The 24,070-nt window shown below is 41.8% G+C and overlaps 1 protein-coding gene across 2 annotated transcripts in view; it reads left to right on the forward strand.

Moving 5' to 3' along the window:
* The window catches only part of CPQ (carboxypeptidase Q), an 885,139-nt gene that overhangs the window by 93,426 nt on the left and 767,643 nt on the right, over positions 1 to 24,070 (forward strand). The window contains exon 1 of one of the 2 annotated variants that reach the window (XM_029591757.1): positions 2,420 to 2,565. The exons of the other annotated variant lie outside the window; for it this stretch is intronic. The gene's annotated coding sequence lies outside the window, so the exon portion shown is untranslated. Of the gene's footprint in view, positions 1 to 2,419; positions 2,566 to 24,070 lie in introns of those variants that run through there. 2 annotated transcript variants of the gene reach the window in all.

Genomic DNA, 24,070 nt, shown 5'->3' on the forward strand with positions numbered 1-24,070 from the left:
CGTGATTAGGAAGAGTACCAGGGTATTCCTCTTTTCATAAGTTTTGGTGCTTTATCCTATAGGCATGGCTTGGCATTTTAAAATGTCACTGCCATATATTACTAAATTCTGAGTTTTTTTTTTGAAAATAGGATATTGGGCCCTGGTGCTGGAACCAATCAACCATTCATAACATTGTTCTTGAGGGGCAATCTGTTTTAACTTAAAATGTTGCAATTTAAGACATGGTTTTCTGGAACCAGTTGTGTCTTAAGTCTGAGGACTTCCTGTAAATAAATGAAAATAAAATAGAAGTACCATATCACCTCCACACTTTTATTGTTCCCCCATCTGTATGCCAGAAGTTTGACAATCAGTCAGCCATGCCTTCTCTGTAAATTCTGGATTCTTTGATTTTGATAAATTGGTGAACTAGTTAAAAACCCATCGGGTACTTCTAAACATCTCTAAGCATTACTCATTTTTGCTTTCATGGGAAGTGATCTCTGGCTCAATATCTTTTTTTTTTTTTTTTTTTTTTTTTAAGAGCTAGAAATACATTGGCGTCAAAGAGTTGCATCCCTTAGGAGAAGTCATAAACTGTCCAAAACATGTTCTGTTACGGTTGGCTTGCTGAACAGAATTTCAAGCCCATGAAGTGTGTCATGTCTTGGGAATGTAGTTGTAGTGTGTGCCACCATGTTTAGAAGTGTGTTGCTTTTTATTGCAACACAGACATGGATGACAGATTAGATTTGCCAAATCCTTGTATATAATGTGCTATATATATATATATATATATATATATATATACATTTCATTACCCTCATCCATCTTGCAAAAATAGGAAATTCTGAATAAATTGACATAGGTATTATATTTGAACAGTAAATAGTGTCACCAAGAGTGGTTGCTTGTCTTCAAGGTTCTGCATTGCTGAATGAAGTCACTGAGAGCTATTTATGCACATAGCAGTGTATTCTGTATTCTGCTGCTTTGCAATGCTTTTTTTTTTTTTTTTACTTTGTCTTGGTTATTGTTACTATGTACTAAGCAATGAAGAAGAGCAAGGACTTTGTCCACAGATGTTTTGCAGCCCTTCTGAATGCCTGCTGTGCAGAGATTTGTCTGGTTGTCTGTACTTTAGGGAAACTAAGGTTTGTCCAGTGGAAGTCTCGTGTTTTATTTTTCTATTTCTTTCCCAGTCCGAATGTGCCTCAAGAGAATTATTTGCATAATTTCTAGGTGTACATGCATTTCATTTCTTTTCCTTTTTTTTTTTTTATCTTGTATATTAATTTTTTTTGTTAGACCTGGCAGTTTCTTTCTCCTCCTTTGAGATTCCAGCGTGATTGGAACCAGTGTTTTTTTGGGCTGTCGTGCTCTGAGCTTTCATGCACAGCTACCTGGTGCTTTTTCCCTCCATTTTTTATCCCCTCCCAACTTGGCATACCCCCTGCAGTGGACACATCTCAGCCAGGGAGTCTCTCCAGAAACCAATAAGTATGGCCTTTGAGTCTGGCCATTTGGTGCTCTCCTTTTATATGCAGCAATTTATATTCCGATATATGCGATGGCTAAGACTACCCCCTCCCCCAAGAAGTTGTGAATGCTGCCTCTGTAGCACATCCTGCCTAGCAGGCCCAGGACACAGAAACTGGGCCCATGAATCAAACCCAGGATTTCTTCGTGGCAATTCACAGCATTGCCACAGAGTTCCTGGGCTGACCTCCAGTCTTACATATTCTATATTTTCTGTCTGACATCTAATAGAAAATTCCTTCGTGCTCTCTCCCGCTCTAAATTCAGCCAAAAAGAAACTATAAATGATCCTATATATTAGTGAATCTTGGAAAGTAAGGTTTTGTTGGGGGTTGGACCAAATCTGTCTACTTGAACAAAAATGTGTGCTGTTTTCTCCACAGATTCTGTTCAGTCTGTATGCAGGGTGTTTTCTGCCCTCCATCCCTCCCCCCCCCCCCCCCTGACTGAAGTCCAAGGCCAAACCCCAAGCTGTTACAACCCCCCTTTATAGTTATTTGACATATGGACAGCTTTGTGGCATTATATATTGTTCCTAGAGCTTAGCTTTTCAGGTCCACATCTATTGGCTGAAGACAGATTTTATTACAGCTCATGCTAACCGTAGAACCAACAAACATGGAAAAGGAAATTGGGAAAGCTGCTGAATATGCTGACAACAGTGAAAGAGCAATGGTAAACAATATCTGAAATGCAGGCTGTGCAAGATGCGCAGGCCTCCAAGGGTTTGCGAAGACCTTTGCTTATTATTCTCCGATCCAACAACAACTGGAGACACAGACAGTTGTGAAGACATAACAATGGCAACAGCATCTTTAACCAACAAGGCTAAGTGGAAAAGTTCCAAGAAGTAGCACAGTGTACTCCCTTCCCTTATACGTCACTTGTGAGTGACAAGTATATGAACTACAAATAATATAATTATGACCCAGACCAAGCGACTGCGGAGGCATCATCACAAAGATATCCTGATTGCCTGATCAGTCTACATCTTGCCTTCATCTATATCTTCAGAAGCTGGGTGTGGCCTACGTGGACCTGAGGGTAAGCATTATTTTTAGGAATAATCAACAAATCTGTCTTGTGTCCGCATATAACCCTTGCGAATACATCTAACTAAATTGCTATAAGAAAGAAATATATATTATTACTTGATTAGCTTGTACTTTCAAACTGTAATAAATGATTATTTAAGTGGCTTTTTGGTCTTTAGGAATTATTTGGTTTTATTTGCAAGTCTGATTACATAGTCTAGCCTTGTTACTACCCTTGGAGTTAATTTCCCTCACAAAACTCGAAACAGCTCTTGCTGCAACAGTAGCTCTGTATTACACAAATAGGCAGACTTAAATTTTAAAAAGTATGCAAACCTGAACCCAGCTTCCAGGGTAAATGTCTGTGTGTACAGTTCTCTTGTATGCAGAAAGTGTAGCACTTTTGGAAAAAGTAACCATCTATATGGAAAGATCAGTATTAGTCTTTCCCCTGTTTTGGGATGTTTGGCTAGGAGAGGAAATTACAAGAAATTTTTTTCAGCAATCATATAGCACGTGTCGCCAGGGCACATCACAGCCTACTCCATATAGGTACCATGAGTCCATTCTCCAGAAAGTTTATAATTAATGTAAATACCTGAGGTAATGGTAGAAAAAGTGAGTTGCCTATGGAACATTGCTGATTGAAGCAGGATTTGGGACCCCTCCCTTATAGTTGGTAATCCATTATTCTGACCACTGGGCCAGCCACTTTCTCTCAAGGTTTTCCTCTGATGAGTCTTGTCAGTGTGGGGATTATGTGGGCTTTAGAGAAGGGCTATGTTGAGACGTGGCTGTTTCATAAGCTTTTACTGGGGAATGAAGTTTTGAAAGAGGTATATAACAAATCTAGGGAGGGCTTTCTTTACTACAGATTTCCAGATTTGATTTGGTGTTTTATTGCTAGATTTCTTTCTTTTTTATTTTGCCAATTCTGTAATATTGGTATTGTATGTCATGTGACTTGATTTGATGTTCTACATCGCATTGAGCAATGAAAAGTTGTAAATGAGATGAAGAAATAGCAATACATAAATTTTAAATGTCAGCATAGAGCATCCATATTTAGATGCCAGACTGTCATGTTCACTTTTTGGAACGAGATGCCTTGCAGGACATGCCAACACCATGCGATTGGGAAATGAGCAGCTGCCTAGGATACAGAGAGCTCTGTAGTAATTAAGTAGTGCTTATTCCCAACCCCTATTGTTTCCCTATCTCACTTCCTATATTCACCACTTCATGAACCCTGCTGTGCTCTTTCTGTGTGCAGCTTCCAACGCATTTCCAAGCATGTGCTATAGAATATGTTAAACGAATTACATGTGTTTCCCTTCCTGCACTGTATTTTTATCTTTATAATTTTTTTTTGTTTTTCTTCATCTTTAAATTCAGTTGTATCCTTGTTTTTAATTTGATTCTTTACAATATTGTCACTTCTTCAATTTACCTCTCTGCCTAGTAACTAAACAGTCCAATGTTTAATGCCAGTTTGCAAATTCAAGTTTTGTTGAAGATTGCCTTATCTAGACTACAGACTATGTAAAATTGTGATAATTTTCCCTGTCATGCTTTCAAAGCATACTTTTAATATTTGCAAGTGAGAGAAATGCAAGTCTTTTGTGTACTGAATTCATTGACATGTATTTACTATCTGGGCAGTCTTCTACTACCTAAAATTGGCAGATACGTGTGCTTCTTCATGTCATGTTTGTTTCACCCAGGTGATCTGTGACTGTGCAGACTGTGCTATGCGTAGTCCACCATGCCACTGTTTTGTTGGGGAAGCTGAGGGGTGGATCTGCGCACGTTGTGCGCGCCAATGCCAGGGAGCATTGCGGCTGGAGGGGAAGTTGAACCTTGCTGGGTGAATCAGACGCGCCATGCCTCTTGCAGGGCAGGTAGCTGCCCATGTAGGCCCCAAGACGGATTTCGCCACTGTAGGGAAAAGCCGTTTACGTGGGCTAGAAGACAGATGAAGCAGCAGAGGTAGGAGGGTGGGGAGGACGTCTCAGCCCTTCATTTTTGACAGACCTGTTCAGCTGGAGTTAATTAAAATACAGCCTTTCTAAGGAACAATGTCGGGGAAAAAAAAGTTTTGCCATTTAACACTCAGGCTCTAGTGCATGTAGTCAAAAAGTCAGTCCCAGTTTTCAAAAGAATTTCTTTCTTGTCTACTATGTCAATACTTTTGAAAAGTATAGCTTTGTTTATAAATTCTGGCATGTCATCTGATTATTTCCCTTTTCTGGTTTGTTGTACCAGCTGAAATGTTTGTCTTTTCTTTCTCTTTGTTCTCTGAATGCAAAATATTTTCCCATCGGTTCATCCGTACTTGGCAGGTTTGGGATGCTCCCCACCCTCGGCCATTCTTTCTTTCACTTGTTTTTTTTTTTGCAAATCTCCTTTAGTTTTTCCTTTAGCCCACTGGCTACTCTTTACTGTGATTAATAGGAGGACTGTGATCTTCATGGGTTTTAAAATTTGGTTTAAGCCATGCATTTAGAGATATATATATATTTTTTTTTTGCATTTTATTTGACAGCTTGTAGGTCAGGGTCAAATCCATTGTGTTAACAACCGACTGATTAACCTACTCTGAAGAATGGTTGCAGCCCTATTACTGTTCATCTGTCTGGCTCACTTGTTTTCTTTCATTAAATCTGATTTCATTTCTGGCGGGTGGAATATGTAATAATCGGCACATTATTTTTCCAGCGAATTCACTTGGTAATGCTGAATAATCCTGTTCATGACATGAAGGCAACAGATGCTCTGTTCTGCTGTTGCACATAGAAGTGGACTTTCATTAGGGGTTTCTTTCTCTTGTTTATCTTGCTGGGAGGTGAGTGCCTACCATATTGTACAACTTTGTTTGAATGATTTTCATAGGAAGAGCCTAGTCTTGGCACTGCCATATGGAAATAAACATGGTGTATTGTGTTTCAACCAAAAGCAAAATCTTTAGTATGCATAAGTGATTTTGCCTCCTCTGATTACAAGTTATGAGGTTTTACTGATTAAAAGGCATGATGTTTAGATGACTGATTTGCATGTGTCTAGTAGTGCTGCAGAAATGGTAAGTAGCAGTAGTAGATCGGCCCAGATTTATGCATAGGAAATGTAGGTAACTGCCTTCAGCATCAAATGTTCATAGGCGCTGGAGTGTCACCCCCTCTGCCATGCTTTTTCGTCTGGCCCTAGTGCAGCTTGTGTCCTCTCTTGGTGCCAGCTCCACAGCAGCAGGAACTGGAAATTTAAAACCTTTCAGCTTAGGGCCTCCTGTAGCCCTCCAGCATTGACAGGGTCTTTCGTACTCTACCCCCTTTTCTCACACAGGCTTCCTGTTACCTTGAAAACCCCTATGAGGGATTTTGCGCTGCTAGGCCTGTCAGTGTGCAAGGAAGGGCTGCAGGAGGCCCTGTGCTGAATTTTTTTTTTTTAATTTTCAATTACGATTGCCACTGTGGTGAAGCCAGGGCTGTGACCAGGAGGGGGTTAAGGGAGAAGAGGCCTTGAGAGGCAAGGATTTGGGAAGAGGGGTGATCGTCCCCTCCCTCCCCCACCCCTCCATTGTCTATGGGTGCACACCACTGGAATCTGGCCCTGGTAGTAAATGACTTAAGAACCTTTCTCACTCTTAGCAATCATGATCTGTTGGCACTATTGCTAGGGTGATATAATTGAAACTAGTAGTTTCAAACCAGTGATGTCATTACATCAGTAGCTGCATGGATGCTAGGCAAATGAGATGACAGCAGCTCAAAGTGTGGGAGGCAGACCAGTCCTAGGCAATGGATGGTTGACAGAGAGTCGGCTTAATCTAAAGCCAGTGATAGGAGTAAGGTTGTAAGAGAGAGCAAAGTTGCTTACCTGTAACACACGTTCTCTGAGGGCAGCAGGATATCAGTCCTCACACATGGGTGACATCATGGGATGGAGCCCCGTCCGGAACTTTGATCTCAGACTCTAGAACTTTAAAACGTGCTCTACTGAACATGTGCAGCTGTAGTTATCACCCTGCCTCCTAGGCAGAGTTCCTCAGTTCATAATATAGCTAATACAGGGAGAGGCCAAATCTCAGGGGGGATGGGATGGGTAGGTTTCTTGAGGACTGACATCCTGCTTTCCTTGGAGAATACCTGTTGCAGGTAAGCAACTTTGCTTTCTCCATGAGCAAGCAGGATGGAAATCCTCACTCATGGGTGATTCCCATGCTATAGGCTACCTGCAATTGACACAACAGGGAACCTTACAGTGCTGAAAGCACTTCTTCCATTTGCCTGTCAGGCAGCTGACCCAAAAATGGGACTAGGCAGAAAGAGTTGGCTTCTACAAAAGAAAAGCAAAGAACAGACTGAGACACATATACCCTGATGTGTAGCAGAGACGCCTAAGGCAAGGGCATGATGCGAAGTGCAGCGAGAAGCATACTTAGCCTCACTTTGCTATTACATTCAGTGTCTTGGATCAGTAAACCCTCACAAGCAAAGTAGTTCTAGATCCTCTTGGATACAGGAAAAGGCCCAGGAATTAACCAAGAGAACTACTTTTGGATGAAGACCGCATTTTCCTTTGGCATCACAAGACAAACAAAAAACCAACTGGGGCCAGAAAGCCCTCCAGAAAAAAACTGTGGGCCACTAGCATCTGAAGGATAGAATGCATTTGCAGAAGCATGCCCAATGTTTGGCTGATAGGCACAATGGGCAGAAAAACCCAAGCAACATTTGGAAGAAGAAGTGGCAATAGTGGTCAGGTCTGACAGATCTGACCACCTAGGACAGATGTCGAGTGTCAGAGGATGAAAGGCAATCCTTGAAACGAGATTGCTAGCCCCAAACCCCATAGTAGGGAATTAAGCTAGGCCTAAAGCTCACCCATGCTCCACATCTTGTCCACAGTGAAGTATGAAAAACTAAAGGCAGTACTGGCCAGAACTTGGGGAAAAGGTGGTGTCCTGAGCCCTGGAGGTATACATTAAAATGTACCACACATTCCCTAGCTTCCCACCCCCCACCCTGACATTCTGACTGGAAGTTGGAAGGAACGAAGAACACAAGGAGGCAGACCCTGAGGCTGCAGGGATATGAAAAACCCGCTAGGCAGTATTTATCAACCACAACCAAACACCTCATTGCTGATTCCAGTAGAGAGTAATTCCACTCAAGGTAGACCTCTCAGCATGATAGGAACTGCCAAAACTGAGAGTGAACTTTTTGGGGAAGAAATCCACCAAGAGACAGAAAGAAGGGACACCACAAATGAAACCTCTGTAGAAATAGGATTTCTTTACCGATCTGGCAACCAGAAGGGGTACCAAGACAAGGCCAGTCTGATCTTGGAACAGATTGCCAACAACATCCATATCAATGCCTATGGCTGACCCAAGGCCATGATTCTGTATACTTTACTCAAGGAATGATTTGGTCCACTTAGTGGAACAATGGTTGCATGAAGCGAAACCTCCCTGCCTGCAGACAGGCTTATCTCTAAAAGGGGAAAATATAGCTTGCAAGCCACCATGACAAAAGTGTAGCACCTCTGTTGCGGAGTCCCTCTTCCCTTAACTCATGCAGCCATGGGATGCAAATGGACCAGAACTCTCCTCACTGAGGTGGGGTACCGAATGTGAGAATGACTAGCCAGAAAGGTCATCTGTGAAAACTGCACATTGTGCTCAGGTATCAAAAAGGTGACTCTTGTCTCAAGAGTCACACAAAAAAAGAGAAGACAATTTCTTCTCTTAAAACCTAGGGTAATTGAGATTGGAGCTTCCTTTTTGATTAAGTTTCCTTGTAAGTGTATCGTAAGATACCAAAGTAATACACACATCTTTTCTAATCAGCGTTCTAATTTTTTGTTAAATAAGGAAATTCCCTTAAGTAGTTCATGTCCAATACTGACAGAACATCCATAAAGCTGGTATGAAATCCTGTAATCAATAAAGAATGCTCCCCGTTGTTTAGGTATTTCCTTTTCTGTTTTCTTCTTTTGAATTTTTTTTGTAGTTGTGGAATTAGGTCCTACAAATAAATATGGATGACTATGATTGGAGTGGAATTATCATTGTTAGCGAATTGTTGTCTTCCTTTAAAAAAAAAAAAAGGAATAGATAGTTTATTTTATGGTAATTATGTATAAATATATTTTGCTTAAGCATATTAAGATGCTATATATCTGGAAAATTGTTTAAACACTTTTGTTTTATATCAAGATGTATAAATGCTTGAAAATATATTTGAAAAATTAATAAAGATTAAATTAAAAAATTTTTTTCTAGATACCAATAAAATATTTCAAAATAGTAGACACAAAGGCCCAATAATGGAAAATAATAAGGATACAAAAAATGTTTTGCTCTGCATATGAGTGTTTGTGGCATTGTGTGGACCCTTAGTCACCATGGAGATGATTCCTCCCACAGGGAGGGGCCCCGTGGGGGACCACAGCGATAGGCTAAACACAGAGAGCGGACACTTGTAGGTGGAAAGCTTTATTTTACTGGTATAGATAGATGGTATAAGGCAGGAAGGAAAGGCACTGAAGTCCGGCAAGGTGCCGATACGTTCTGACAGTCTCAGATGTAGAAGTCTCACCCAGATGTTAAAGGTAGATAGGAACCCGCGGAATGGGATAGCCGAGCCTGGTGGGTGGAGTTGGAGAACGGGATCATAGAGGTACTCACCAGAGCGTAGTGCAAGCATCTTCCTGACAATGAAGATAGTGGGACCAAAGGTCCTTTGTACAGGATACACTGGACTGGTAGGCCCTCGAGGAGCGAGTACCTGATAGTACAGGAGATCCTGAAATAGAGAGAGAGACCCCCGAGGAGCGGTTGTCAAGTTAGCAGAAACCCCAAAGGGTAGTTGGAAGTGAGAGGACCCCGAGGAGCAGGTGCCTAGAGTTTTTTCAGGAGCGAGATTCCCCGGAGGGTAGAGAGACGTCTAAGCAAACAGCTTAGAGCGGTCAGAGTAGCTAAACTGAAGTCCTTGCTAAATCAACGAAGGTAGCATTGCGGAGGCTTTAAATACCCAGAGGTATTGACGTCATGCGGTGGGGTCGCCCCCGAGGTTTCTGCCATGATGTGTACATAGGTGTAGGCAACGTGCGCACATGCCCTAGGAGGCCACGGGAAGGAGCATGGCGGACTGGGACGCCCATGCTGGATTGGAGACGCCGAGGGTTGCGGCACTCGGCACCGGAGGCAGCCATCTTGCCCAAGGAGGAGGAAAATGGTAGAAAAGAGGTAAGGCAGAGCGGTCACAGCAGTCTGCGACCGATGGACGCAACAGCATACCTGGGAAAGTTTGATGAACAGGTTCCCTGAGTTTTGAATTAGCAGGAGGAGGGATGGTTGCAACTTTCTCCTCTCTCTCTCTCTCACACACACACTGGCTCTCAATTGCTCACATATGCACTTGCTTTTTCTCTCTCACTTTTATAGGCTCTTACACATTTAAACACATGCTGTCTGTTTTTTCACGCTTACACATTCAGGCTTTCAATTGCACACATACATGCTGTCTTTTTCTCTCACACACAGACTCTCATTCATATGCTTACACACATGTGCTCTCTCATTTGCACACAGGCTCTCCATCACATACTCACATGCTCACTCACCTAAACCAGCTCTCAATCACACACAGACACACATGGTCTTAATCATACATACACATGATCTCTCACACACACAAAGGCTCTCAATCACACACGCATACATTTTCAATCTCAAACTTACACATACAGGTTCTCAGTTATACACTTCCATTCATGCTGTCTCTCACACACAGGCTCTCAATCACACACATACTCTCTTTCACATATACAGGCCTCAATCATTCACATACATGCTATCTCACACACACTCACACAGCACCTCAAACACATATGCTTAATCATTCACTCACTCTCCCCCCCCCCCCCGAACTAGCGGCAGAAGCAGCCTCAGCCTCTTCCACTTCCAACCCTAAAGGCAGCAGCAACCTCCTTCACTTTAAGCCCTCGCAGAGAAAGGAGTCCCATCTGCCGCAAGGGTTGACGTTGTTCTTCGTTTTTCTCTAAGCTGCACTGCTCATTCCTTAGGCCACGCCTCGCTTCTCTTCTTCGGGCCAATGCTGCCCGCACTAGCATGGTCTCTTCTTCCCGCGCACACACCCGCTGCTCACCACTTCTTCTTCTGGGCCGCGGGGGGGGGGGGAGGGGACGACGAAGAGAGCATGCCGGTGCCGCTGACTCCAGCTGTCCTGCTACGTTCCGCCCGGGCTATCAGTGTTTTAAGCCCAGATGGAGGACCTATTTTGATCAGGTAGGGGGAGCACCTGGGTCAGCAGGGGACCGGGAAGTGTGGCAATTTATTTATTTATTTATTTATTTTGAGTTTTTTATATACCGATAGCCGTTTGCACATCGTATCGGTTTACATACAACTAATAACTTGTGGGCATCACCCTTACAGAGAACAATAGACAAAATATGAAAACAAATATACATGAGATATACGTATAATTAATAGATCTAAGCAACAAAACCATGGGTATAGATGTATATAAGAACAGGGAGTATAAACAGGGTATTTTAGAAACTAAATTGATAAAAAATATCTTAAAGAGAGCAATTATGATGGGGGGGGGTCATAATGCTAGCACAACAATAAACCTTATACTATACAACGTTGTCATGAGAGAGGGTAAACAGCCAAGAGGAGCTGAGTAAGTCAGAGATCCTAAAAAGGATGGGTCGGAGAAAATAACAGCATAACGGAGGTATAAGAGGGTGTAGGAGAGAGAAACAAAGGAGGGCATACAAAGGGATGGGAGGGGGGGGGTGGGTCATGAGCTACAAGGAGGTGGCTATAGGGATTGAGGGAGAAGCAGAAATCAGTAAAGGAGGTGAGAGTCAGATGCAAGGGGTTATCCTATCGCTATCCTTTTGTAGGGTCTTCTTCATTGGGAGGGGGAGCATGTGGGTAGGCCTGTATGAACAACCAGGTTTTTAGTTTTTTTTTTAAATTTAGGTGTCGGGATCTCAGTGCGTATATCAGGGGGTAGTGAGTTCCATAAGGTGGGGCCAGCAAGGGAGAAATCTATAAATCACAAACAAACTGAATGTAATAAATAAATAAATTAAAAAATAGAACTCCTGCCTGCGTAGAACGCAGGCAAGTCCCCAGGCTTAGTGGCCTACATGGATCACCTACGAACTGCATTGTATCAGTCCTGTCAACACCAGACAAAGGCACCAAAACAGACAGAGCAAGGAGAGGACACAGAAACTAAGCTGCAGATGCAGTGTTTATTAAGGAATAGAATTATACTCTGCCAGGCTGCACAGCGATTAAGGCCCGCCATGCGGCTGGCAAAAAGTTGAAAGGAAGAGAATAAAATAAATAATAAAAACTATTGTAAGGAAAAGAAAAGGAATAACAGCTACAGTTCCAGAAAAAAATCCCAACAAAACTGTGAGGCAAGAGCAAAGCTGAATACAGTGACCTCCTGGCTCCTGCGATCATGAGGCTCCACAGAAAAAAAAAAAAGGAGACTGAGGGACTTTGTCTAGGGGGCAAGGTGATAACTACAGCTGCACATGCTCAGGGCATGTTTGAAAGCTCTAGAGTCTTTGAGGTCAAAGTTCCGGGTCGGGTTCTATCCGATGATGTCACCCATGTGTGAGGACTGCCATCCTGCTTGTCCTCAGAGAAGTGGTTATGTCAGTGGCAGAAAGGAGGGCAGGAAGAGAATAGTACCAGTCTGCTTCAGCAGTGGTTGGAGGGAGAGACGTGGCCCATTCTGTGGCAGCAGCAATGGTGGTAGGAACAGGAAGGAAATAGAGGGTCTTGTCAATGATGGCAATGGAAGGAGGGAGAAAAGGAGCAAGCCTGCAGCAATATAAGTGGCTAGAAGGCGGGAGGTAGTCTGTCACACAGCAGCAAAAGAGAGGGAGAGGAAGCTCGGTACAGTTCTATAATCTTGCAGTGCTAGTGTATGGCAGAAGGCGAATTCTGCAGCAGTTACTGCAGAATCATGGTAAACCATACCATTTACTGTAAATGCAAGTCAACTCGGAGAGGAGGTGAGGCAATGCATGTAGGAGCAGGCTTCAAGCTGTTGTAATTGGATAATTTTACTTGCTGTTTGTGGAAGATAACATCAACAGGGATGACCCAGAGGAACTTCTGCTCTTCGAGGAGGAGGAAGCAGAGCCTGAGACTGTAGCACATTCTGGAATGCCTGGCAACCCTGAATCAGGAAGCACTCCAGTTTGTCAGTCTAATACATCAGAAGGATCCTAATATTTGTAAGGCTTCCTTGCTGGCGGAGCAGGGAAGGATGTTCCAAGAGAGAGAGAAATGCTAGTGGGTCCTCCCTTGGGTCTGACATCAGAGGCATCGAGGAAAAAGTTCATGTTTCTCTGGAAATGATGAATAGCAGCAATGTGTGGTTTAATTCTTAAACTCATAAAATACCACAGATGTGGCCTTTGGGAGAAGAATTTTCCCAGCTGCTGTAAATCTTACCTTATTGAGGTTCTGCTTGGTTCTGACTGCCGGACAGTGTGATAGAATGAAAAAGTCCTTACTGTCAGGTCTTCTTTTATTAATTCCTACAGCAGTCAAGCCTGACCCCTTTCATGAATGTTTTGGGGACCCTGCTTGCCCATATAGCATTTGTTAGTCTGCACACTGCTTAGACTACCACGTGACCCTAAAGAATGCTGTTGAAATTGGACATTCCACAGACGCTGAATTGCTGGGAAAATGTTGAGATAGCAGCAGGGGAAAGTGAGACAGGAAATGCTATGATGCAACTTTCAGTATGTAGCAGCAGGTCTCACTTTTCCTGCATAGTAGTGCTATAGGTACTGACTGCAGAAGAACATGAATTAAGTGTAAAAAGAAAAATAATGATAATAATGTTGGTTTGCCTTTAAGGAGTCAACTGTCAGAACTAAAGTCTGACTTGGATTTTTAGGCCTCTGAAGTTGCTGTTTTGTACAAAAGGCAGATCATGACTTCTGTCCAGCATTCTCTGGTCAAATAGATCTTTTGGACAATATACATTTTTTAAAAGTTTGTCAATCAGTGATTTAAAGTAGATGTGTTGATACTAATGATTATAAGGAAGTAAGAGGTAGTGTGATATAAGGTTTGCTTTTGACCTCCTAGGAACTATATACATATTTTTCCAGAGTGTCATATTTTTTTTAAACATTCCTACTAATACTGCATCTGAGTTTCTTCATGAAAAATTCTCCCTAATTAATCCTCACTTGTTACAGTAAGCAAGTTATATTTGATTAAAGTAAAACTAAAAATACTCTGCTGCACCTTTTGTACACTTGCTTTGTCAGTAATCGAAAAACAGGAAAAGTAAATGTTTTCAGTCTCGTTTGCAGAACTAATAATCACTCTCAACAACTGTCTAGAAATCATCCTTAACACAGGACAGTCAGGAATGGCAAGTATTAACAGTGGTAACCTCAATTGATAAATATCAGATAGGGTGTCAGCAAGCCGGGAGTAGTGCTACACCCTCTTGTGCAAATACAGAGATGATCCAAATCTCTCAATCATACATCCATAATGTGTGGCTGTGGGTAAAGCAGCCAGTAAGAGAGTGAGTACATGTGTGTGTGTGTGTGTGTGTGTGTGTGTGTGTGTGAGGGAGCCAGTGAGAGACTGTGTGTGTACGGGGGAATCTGGGGGAGTGGTGGGGGGAGAAAGCAGGTCTGAGAGCCTATGTATGAATTAGTGTGTCTGTGAGAGAGAGAGGTTGTTGGTGTATACGAGAGCATGTATGTATGTGAATGTGAGAGAGAACGAATGTTGTGTGTGTGGGAGAGAGAGAGAGAGGATAATGCCCCCCTCCCCAGCTCCCTAATCCTCAACAATCTCAGGATGACTGGAAAGCGAGTTCCCAGGTATGGACAGCAGGCGCTTTTTAAGAATGTAAGAACATGCCATACTGGGTCAGACCAAGGGTCCATCAAGCCCAGCATCCTGTTTCCAACAGTGGCCAATCTAGGCCATAAGAACCTGGCAAGAACCCAAAAACTAAGTCTATTCCATGTTACCGTTGCTAGTAATAGCAGTGGCTATTTTCTAAGACAACTTAATTAATAGCAGGTAATGGGCTTCTCCTCCAAGAACTTATCCAGTCCTTTTTTTTAAACACAGCTATACTAACCGCACTAACCACATCCTCTGGCAACAAATTCCAGAGTTTAATTGTGCGTTGAGTGAAAAAGAACTTTCTCCAATTAGTTTTAAATGTGCCACATGCTAACTTCATGGAGTGCCCCCTAGTCTTGCTATTATCTGAAAAAGTAAATAACCGATTCACATCTACCTATTCTAGACCTCTCATGATTTTAAACACCTATTAGTTTTAATTACTGGGTGGTGGTTATTTTATTTATTTTAAGCACTTGTATTCTGTCTATAATGACTCTGTCATGCTAAGTGGATTCCAAATAAAACAAATAAAAATAACATACAAAACATAAAAAAATATTTTATTGATGTTTGGGAAATTAACAAAAATGTATATGATTTTAATTAATAGATGTTCTGTTCATCAGTAGTTTAGAAATATTCTTTTTAGTATGCTATTACTATTATAATTGATACTTTTTTCTTGATTTTCTTGTTTGTTTTATGAGGAATGGTGATTCTGTTTTTCCATTGTTATACTCTAGACCAGGGGTGGGCAAGTCCGGTCCTCGAGGGCTGCAAACCAGTCGGGTTTTCAGGATACCCCTAATGAATATGCATGAAATAGATTTGCATTCAACTGAGGCAGTGTGTATGCAGGTCTCTCTCATGCATATTCATTAAGGATATCCTGAAAACCCAACTGGTTTGCAGCCCTCGAGGACCGGAATTGCCCACCCCTGCTCTAGACAGTTTGGCTTCTTGGGGTTTCCATTTCAGTTTTTGTATGCGTATTGCTAGTTCTAATTTGTGATCCTTTTTTCTGTATCTGGCGAGGGTCTGACTCTGTTCTGCACATGTTTCCAAGGTGAGAGATTCTGCTAGCAGGTAGTGTCTGTTAGGGATCTATAGCAATTGTTTCATTTCCCCAGTGTATTGGTATTCTGGGACCCAGTATAATATTTACAGTTCTGCTTTTGCATAGGTAGTGTTCTTGCTGTTTGACACCTTGGTGTTACAACTGTTAGGTTATAATTGATTTGCTCTATAGATTTTGAGTGTTTCTTTTGTGAGGTTTTATGTTCACAATGTGTCTGGCAGTGGAACATATTTGTGCTGCTGTTACTATGAAGTAACACCAGAATGTGAAAATATTTTTTATATGATGAGTTGTAAGGGAAACATCTAAGCTCCATTGTTGGGGTAATTTCTGTGTATGCACAATGTGTTACAAACTGGAGGTGCAGGATTTATATTGATATTCTATCCTTTCTTGTATAGATTCAAGATGTCATGCTCCTAGCCACATAGAATTAGTTGACTGAGCACATCAAATAATTTTAATAGTAATTGTACTAGAAGGGTGAAACTGGTCAGCTTTCTAAAAATTATGCAGAAGATCCTTGGGACTTTCATATTGAGACTTTTTTAATAGCCAATTTTAAGGCAGGGGGTCCTACTGTGGAGGTAGTATGATGTGTGGAAATGTCACTTTGGCTTGGCCCACTCTCAAATTCTTCTGTCTAAAGATGCCACTGACTTTCTGTGACCTTAAGCATTAGTACAAGAAGGATGGCGTGTGTGTGTGTGTGCTGGAGAATCACACGAATACATTGGCCTTTGGGCTCTGGAGACCCTCTGTACACCACTGCTCCCTTCTTACTTTCCTTCAATAAATTGTTCCATCCCGCAACCATATTCTCTAAATCCCCTCCATCTATCTCCTCCCAATAGTGATCCACAAGTTGCTCTAATCTATCTCTAAACATATCTGGATTCGCCTTACCCCATGTTTCTCTTTAATTTGTCGAAAGAGCATCACTGATTTTGTCATTTGGAGTATCAAAAAGTTAAATTAACTACAAAATGGCTGACCAGAACATTTTCTCAGTCCCTGAGAACTTCAGTTTACCTAATTATCATGCAAAGGTAAAGCCAACCAATAAATCCCCAGGGTATGGCCTTTGTCATGAGTTAGGGCTCTGTTTTCTAAAGATAGAAAGCAAAGAGTAGGGCTAAATGGCATATTTTCCCAGAGGAAAAAGGTGAATAGTTGAGTCTCCAGTGATCTGTTCTGGGACTGATGCTTTTTAATATATTTATAAATGACCTGGAAATGGGAACAACAAATGAGATGATTAAATTTGCCGATGACACAAAATTATTCAAAGTTGTCAGGTCACAAGAGGATTGTGAGAAAATGCAAGAGGACATTGCAAAACTAGGAGACTGGGAATGCAAATGGAAAATAAAATTTAATGTAGACAAGTGCAAAGTGATGCACTTAGGGAAGAGTAACTCAAATTATAGCTGCAAAATTCAAGGTTCCATATTAGGAGTCACCACTCAGGAAAAGGATCTAGGTTTCATCGTTAAAAGTACATTGATATCTTCTGCTCAGTGTGCAGCAGCAGTCAAGAAAACAAATAGAATGCTAAAGATTGTGAGGAAAGGTATGGAGAATAAAACAGAAAATATCATGCCTCTGTATCGCTCCATGGTGAGACCTCATCTTGAGTCTTGTGTTCAGTTCTGGTCACCATATCTCAAGAAAGATATAGCAGAATTAAAAAAAAAAAAAAAAAAGGTACAGAGAACGGCGACCAAGATGATAAAGGGGATGGAACAATTCTCCTATGAAGAAAGGCAAAAAGAGGTTAAGACTTTTCAGCTTAGAGTGGAGAGGGCTGAAGGGAGATATGATAAAGGTCTGTAAAATAATGAATGGAATGGAATGAGTAAACATTAATCAGATGTTTACTCTTAGTACAAAGACTAGGGGACACACAATGAAGTTACTAGGTAATACATTTAAAACCAGTAGAAAATATTTTTTTACTCATTGCATAATTAAGTGCTGAAATTTGTTGCCAGAGGATGTCATGAAAGCTATTAGTATAGCTGTATTTAAAAAAAGGTTTGGACAAGTTCCTGAAAAAAATCCATTCCTACCTGGAATAGCCTTACACACAAAACTTCTTCCTAAGCGCATCTATACAATGGCACCGTTATCCTGCTTTTAAGGACCTCTATGTTCATTGAATGTTACTGTTACTACCTATTTTTCCAGGCTGCACTATTGTTTTGCCCTTTCCCAGTTTTTTTTACATCCTGTTAAAATGTAATTTCTTACCTTCAGTTCAAATGTAAACCGGTGTGCTGTCCCTGCTAACACAGGTATATAAAAGACTTAAATAAATAAATAAATAAATTATTAAGGAAGAGTTGCAGAAATCCACTGCTTATTCATGGGATAGATAGATTGGAATCTGTCTACCCCTTGGGATCCTTTCAGGTACTTGTGACCTGGCTTGGCCACTGCTGGAATCAGGATATTGGGCTTGATGGACCCTTGGTCTGACCCATTATGGCAAGCCTTATGTTCTAACATAGCTAAAAACTCTGTAATTTTAATACCAGACCTCTTATCAATATGTAAATTTAAAATCACCCAAAATTAACATAAAATTTAAGAGCTTGAGCAAGCAGTTCTTATAACATCTCCTGGATCCTTTCTGCTGGTAGATCTGGTGGACAATATGGGGAGTGGGAGTGTAAAATCCAATCTTAATAACAAACATTCACAACCCTGGACGTGTTCCATAACTAGTCGCTTTCATGGTAAGGATCATTTAAAAACAATTGCAACCTCCCCACGCTTGTTTAACAATTCTATTACACGATATAATATCGTATCCCCTAGGACAGATTTGCGAAACTGCTGTTCCCCGATTCATGGATAAATAAGTTTCTGTAATGAATACCAAATCTAAATTCCTATCTGCAATCATATCATGTATCCCCAGCCAATTTTTCTGTATAGATCTTGTATTTAGACAGATAAACTAAACAGGGAATTATAGCCTATTAGCTTACTCAATATTCGGAACTCCAGCTCTAGGTTCCGGCCACCTCGCAGCTACAACCCTTTTTAAATCAGGGTATGTTAGAATATTTTTTTAAATAATTTTTTATATGCAATTAAAAAGTCTTAGTGGATGACTATCACAAAACCAAGTTCTTGTACTATATCCAATACGCTCTCCAGATTGCGTTCTCATTAGGTAGGTAGACTATTTATCTGAGACATATCTTTAGGGGAGGGAAAGCTTCTCAGATAGTTCTAGTAACAGCGTCCTGCTTGGTGCACTATGCCTGACACTGACAGTGTTTCAACATAATTGTCTGCTTCAGGAGCTTGGGAGACCACTACTGATAAATATATATAAAAAAATGTTAAACCAATATTCTGGATTTGGGTAAGACGCTGTCAGTTTAAAGACATTTTTCATGTGATACCTTATTTCTTTTAAATGGCCACCATTTTGAGCTGGTCTTTGGCGTTTGACTCTCATTTTAAACAAATATAGGACCAATCTAACTCTACCATTGAATGACTTCATTACTACGAAGCACTCTCCCTATTCATGATGGTACCTCCTCCCGACTGATAGAACAGAGTCCAGACGATCTCTTTATTTTTTAACCCTCAGGGTATTACCATATCCCAACTGTCAAACAGTTTTTCTAGCTACTGAAGATGTATATCAAAGTCTCCTCCTCTTGATGATTGATGCAGCTGTATCATAGAAACTTAGAAACATAGACATGACAGCAGATGAAGACCAAATGGCCCATCCAGTCTGCCCAACAAGCTTTCACACTTATTTTTCTCATACTTATCTGTTACTCTGACTGCTGAGGTCAGGGCCCTTATTGGTAACTTTTTGGTTTTAATTTCCTTCCACCCCCGCCAATTGATGTAGAGAGCAGTGCTGAAGCTGCATCAATGTGAAGTATCAAGCCTAAATGTTTAGGGGTAGTAACCGCCACAATAAACAAGCTACTCCCACTGCAAATTTCATCTGCAAATTTGATAACCTCACTTTTTGAAGCCTGGTGTGAGCAGCAGGGTGTTTCCTCATTCAGTTAAGATCCCTCTCATTCTGGATTTTTTGCAGGTTGAATTGAATAAAGGCTTGGCCCTTAATTCCTTGAAGGTGCAGGTTGCGGCTCCTTCCTGTTTCAAAGGTGTGGTGAATGGTGTTTCCTTGTCATCTCATCCTGATGTGGCCTGTTTTTTGAAGGGAGTGAAGCAACTTAGGCCTTCCTTGAGGATACTGTTTCCATTGTGGAGTCTTAGTTTGGTGCTGGACTGTTTGACGGGCCCTACGTTCTGACCACTGCATAGCCTTTCCTCACTGTTGTTGACTTTGAAGACTGTGTTCCTGGTGGCTATATGTTCTGTGCATCGGATTTCTGAGCTGCACGCAATATCTTGCCAGGAGCCATTCCTCTGGGTGACTCCGAGAGCGTTACAGCTGTGCACTGTTCCATCTTTCTTGCCCATGGTAGTCTTGGACTTTATAAGAATATAAGAAATTGCCATGCTGGGTCAGACCAAGGGTCCATCAAGCCCAGCATCCTATTTCCAACAAAGGCCAAACCAGGCCACAAGAACCTGGCAATTATCCAAACACCAAGAAGATCCCATGCTACTGATGCAATTAATAGCAGTGGCTATTACCTAAGTAAACTTGATTAGTAGCAGTTAATGGACTTCTCCTCCAAGAACTTATCCAAACCTTTTTTGAATCCAACTACACTAACTGCACTAACCACATCCTCTGGCAACAAATTCCAGAGCTTAATTGTGCGTTGAGTGAAAGAATTTTCTCCGATTAGTCTTAAATATGCTACTTGCTAACTTCATGGAATGCCCCCTAGTCCTTCTATTATCCGAAAGTGTAAATAACCGATTCACATCTACTCGTTCGACCTCTCATGATCTTAAGGACCTCTATCATTCCCCCCTCAGCCGTCTTTTCTCCAAGCTGAACAGCCCTAACCTCTTCAGCCTTTCCTCATAGGGGAGCTGTTCTATCCCTTTTATCATTTTGGTTGCCCTTCTATGTACCTTCTCCATCACAACTATATCTTTTTTGAGATGCGGCGACCATAATTGTACACAGTATTCAAGGTGCAGTCTCACCATGGAGCGATACAGAGGCATTATGACATTTTCTGTTTTATTAACCATTCCCTTCCTTATAATTCCTAACATTCTGTTTGCTTTTTTTGACTGCTGCAGCACACTGAGCCGACGATTTTAAAGTATTATCCACTATGATGCCTAGATCTTTTTCCTGGGTGGTAGTTCCTAATATGGAACCCAACAATGTGTAACTACAACAAGGGTTATTGTTCCCTATGTGCAATGCCTTGCACTTGTTCACATTAAATTTCATCTGACATTTGGATGCCCAATCTTCCAGTCTTACAAGGTCCTCCTGTAATGTATCACAATCCGCATATGATTTAACTACTCTGAATAATTTTGTATCGTCCGCAAATTTGATAACTTACTCGTCGTATTCCTTTCCAGATCATTTATATATATATTGAAAAGCACCAGTCCAAGTACAAATCCCTGAGGCACTCCACTGTTTACCCTTTTCCACTGAGAAAATTGACCGTTTAATCTTACTCTCTGTTTCCTATCTTTTAACTAGTTTGTAATCCATCCATCTAAGCCTTCTACATCCGGCATCCAAGGAAGCCCCTGCTTTCTGGGATCGGACAAAGAGGCATAAGTCACCGGAGTCTAAATTCAGAGCACAGTTATAGCTGGTTCTTCAGAGGCATTCTCAGGAGCCATGGTCCTCACGAATGAGTGCACAGTCTCCAATCTCTACTGGTTCCTCACAGAGTGACCTAGAGGACTGCTCAGGCTTATCTCAACATTCGTCCAGGAAGCAGAGTATCACAGTTACAAGACGAGTTATTCCCAAGAGAAAGAATGTGGGTAGAGGAGCCATTTCAATACTTTCTGATCCACTCTCTGCCCTCTGATATCCAAGGGGCAGTCATTCCTCCTCCAAGAATCCATAGATGTCCCATGGATTCTCCAACTCACTACATGGTTCCTCTGCCATCAGCTCCACCAAAATCTCCACATTCTAAATCCAGGCAGGCAAAGGAACAAATTTCATCCATAATAGGCCTGTTTTCTACTTTGCACCCCAAGATGCAACCTCTGGATTTCAACTTCCAGCCTGATTCAAACTAGAAGAAGCCTCAACCCCCATTCCCCTCCCAGAAAAGAGAGCCCATTAGGCTCAATATCAGTGCAAGGCTCTCCAGTATAGATAAGGATTCCAGCACCCAACCTCACTGCACTCGGGCCCTCACTGTCCTTGTCCCCATCATCATAGACAGGTCTACCATGTGATGAGCCACAGGAGCCTCCCAAGCACACATCTCCACTGCAGGACTTAACATACTCTAAATTTGTGGAGAAGATGGAGATGCATTGAAATTGGAGGTACGTAAGATGCCAGACCCATGCAAAGAGGTGTTTGGTATTTTAAAAATTCTGGATATTCCATTCGAACCATTGGCACTGCTTTCCCATACAGTTTTGGAGAAGGTAATGCTGAATTTCTGGGAGTTCCTGCAATCCAACCTATCAGTAGCCAGGAAAATGGATCGAAAGTTTGGACTAAAAAGATCCCAATGCAACAGAATGGTCCAACTTCCACATACATCTGTAGTGGTAGAATTGGCCATGAAGAAGACAAAGAAGTCTAAGCTTCATTCCAGTGTGTCCCCAGGCAAAGACAATAGAATTGTGGACGAATTTGGATGGAAGGCATTTCAAAGTTCAATGTTGACTTCTTGAACTTGAACAGCATCAATTCTTTAAGGTGCAGTACATCTATGAATGCCTCCAATAATAGAACACCTTTGTCCGTACAGAGTCGGTTGAACAAATATCATCTCAACCCATGCCAAGATTTAGAAGAAGGTCTCAGTCATCTGTTGTGGTCCAGTGTATGATGCATTCGAAGAGACATCACGTACATCCAAGACCTTCATTGCTACACATTGTATGGTGTTGCTTAGAGCCAGCACAATAAGAGAAGATATCCATGAAAAACTTGCTGACCTCCTTTGTTTGGGGGACAATCTTTTTAGCATCAAGCTAAGGGAAATGGTAGCCCAAATGAAGGAGCAAAATATGGCACTATAGTCCTTAACACTACCAATGGACCAGTCACCTGAATTCAGAAATTCTAATCACAATATATGAAGCCATACTTCCAGAGGAAGTCCTACAGGGAATATAGTCAATAACACCCACCCATGTTCCAGCAGCCATGACCCCAGCATAATCCCCAGCATAGTCAGAGGCCATCAAAACAGCAACAGCAGTAGACTCCAGAGGACCAGCAGGGTTTTTAAAATCCAGACAACAGTCACCATTGCTGGTGGGGGCAGAATTTCAAGTCATTATACAGCATTGTCCCAGATGACATTAGACCACTGGGTACTGAACATCATTCAATTTGGATACCACCTGTATTTCTTCACTCCCCCAAATCTACCTCACCTAGCCCCACCCACTCAAGATCTTTATCAAATTGCCCTCTTACATCTGGAAGCAAAGAAGCTTCTGGCACAGAATGCCATCCCACAGTTACCACAAGCTTTCCTTCACAAGGAGTTCTATTCCCAATACTTTCTCATCACAAAATGGACAGGAGATCTTCACCTTGTCTTAGATCTCTGCCCTTTCAACAAAATGCTACAAAGGGAAAAATTCAAAATAACTCTCAAATCCATACTGCCTGATACAGCTGGTTTGACCTCAAAGATGCATATGCATACATTACAATATACCCTTCATGTTGATAGTATCTTTGCTTCCAGATAGGAGGCGAGCACTACTAGTCCAAGGTGGTCCATTGGGACTCTCTACCCCAAGAGTCTCTATCAAGTGTTTGGCAGTGGTTAAGGCCCATCTTTCACCACAAAGGACTTCGGATCTTTCCATATTTTAATGACTGGCTGATAGTGTTGCCAACAGCAGAAGCCCTTCAAGAGGATCTTTGCATGATGATATGCTGTCTAGAAGCGTGGACTTCATGATAAATTACAAAAAATCAGTCCTCCAACCGACTCAAATGATACACTTCATTGGAGCGACAATAGACTGTACTGCACAAGAGCGTTTCTACCCAAGGACAGACAACGCTTATGACTTCTCGTTCTACAACTGTTGCACTGCACCAGAACGAAAGTACACAAGCTCCTAGTCCTGCTAGGCCACATGACGGCAGCCATTCATGTAGTTTCACTAACCAGGCTGCAAATGAGAAGATTGCAGTGGGGGGTTAAAGGCACAGTGGTCGCAAAGCTCCAGTCATTGGCTATCAGAATAAGGCTAACAGATTCCATGAAACAGGACACGGGTTGGTGGCTCAAACTGAAAAGAATGAAAGGAAGGAGCACCCTTAAGGCCACTTCCTCACCAACTGATTCTCACCACTGATGCTTCCACAAGGGTTGGGGAGCAGAC

This window comes from Rhinatrema bivittatum, chromosome 2 (genome assembly GCF_901001135.1).
Source record: "Rhinatrema bivittatum chromosome 2, aRhiBiv1.1, whole genome shotgun sequence".
In the NCBI taxonomy this organism is placed as follows: Eukaryota; Metazoa; Chordata; class Amphibia; order Gymnophiona; family Rhinatrematidae; genus Rhinatrema; species Rhinatrema bivittatum.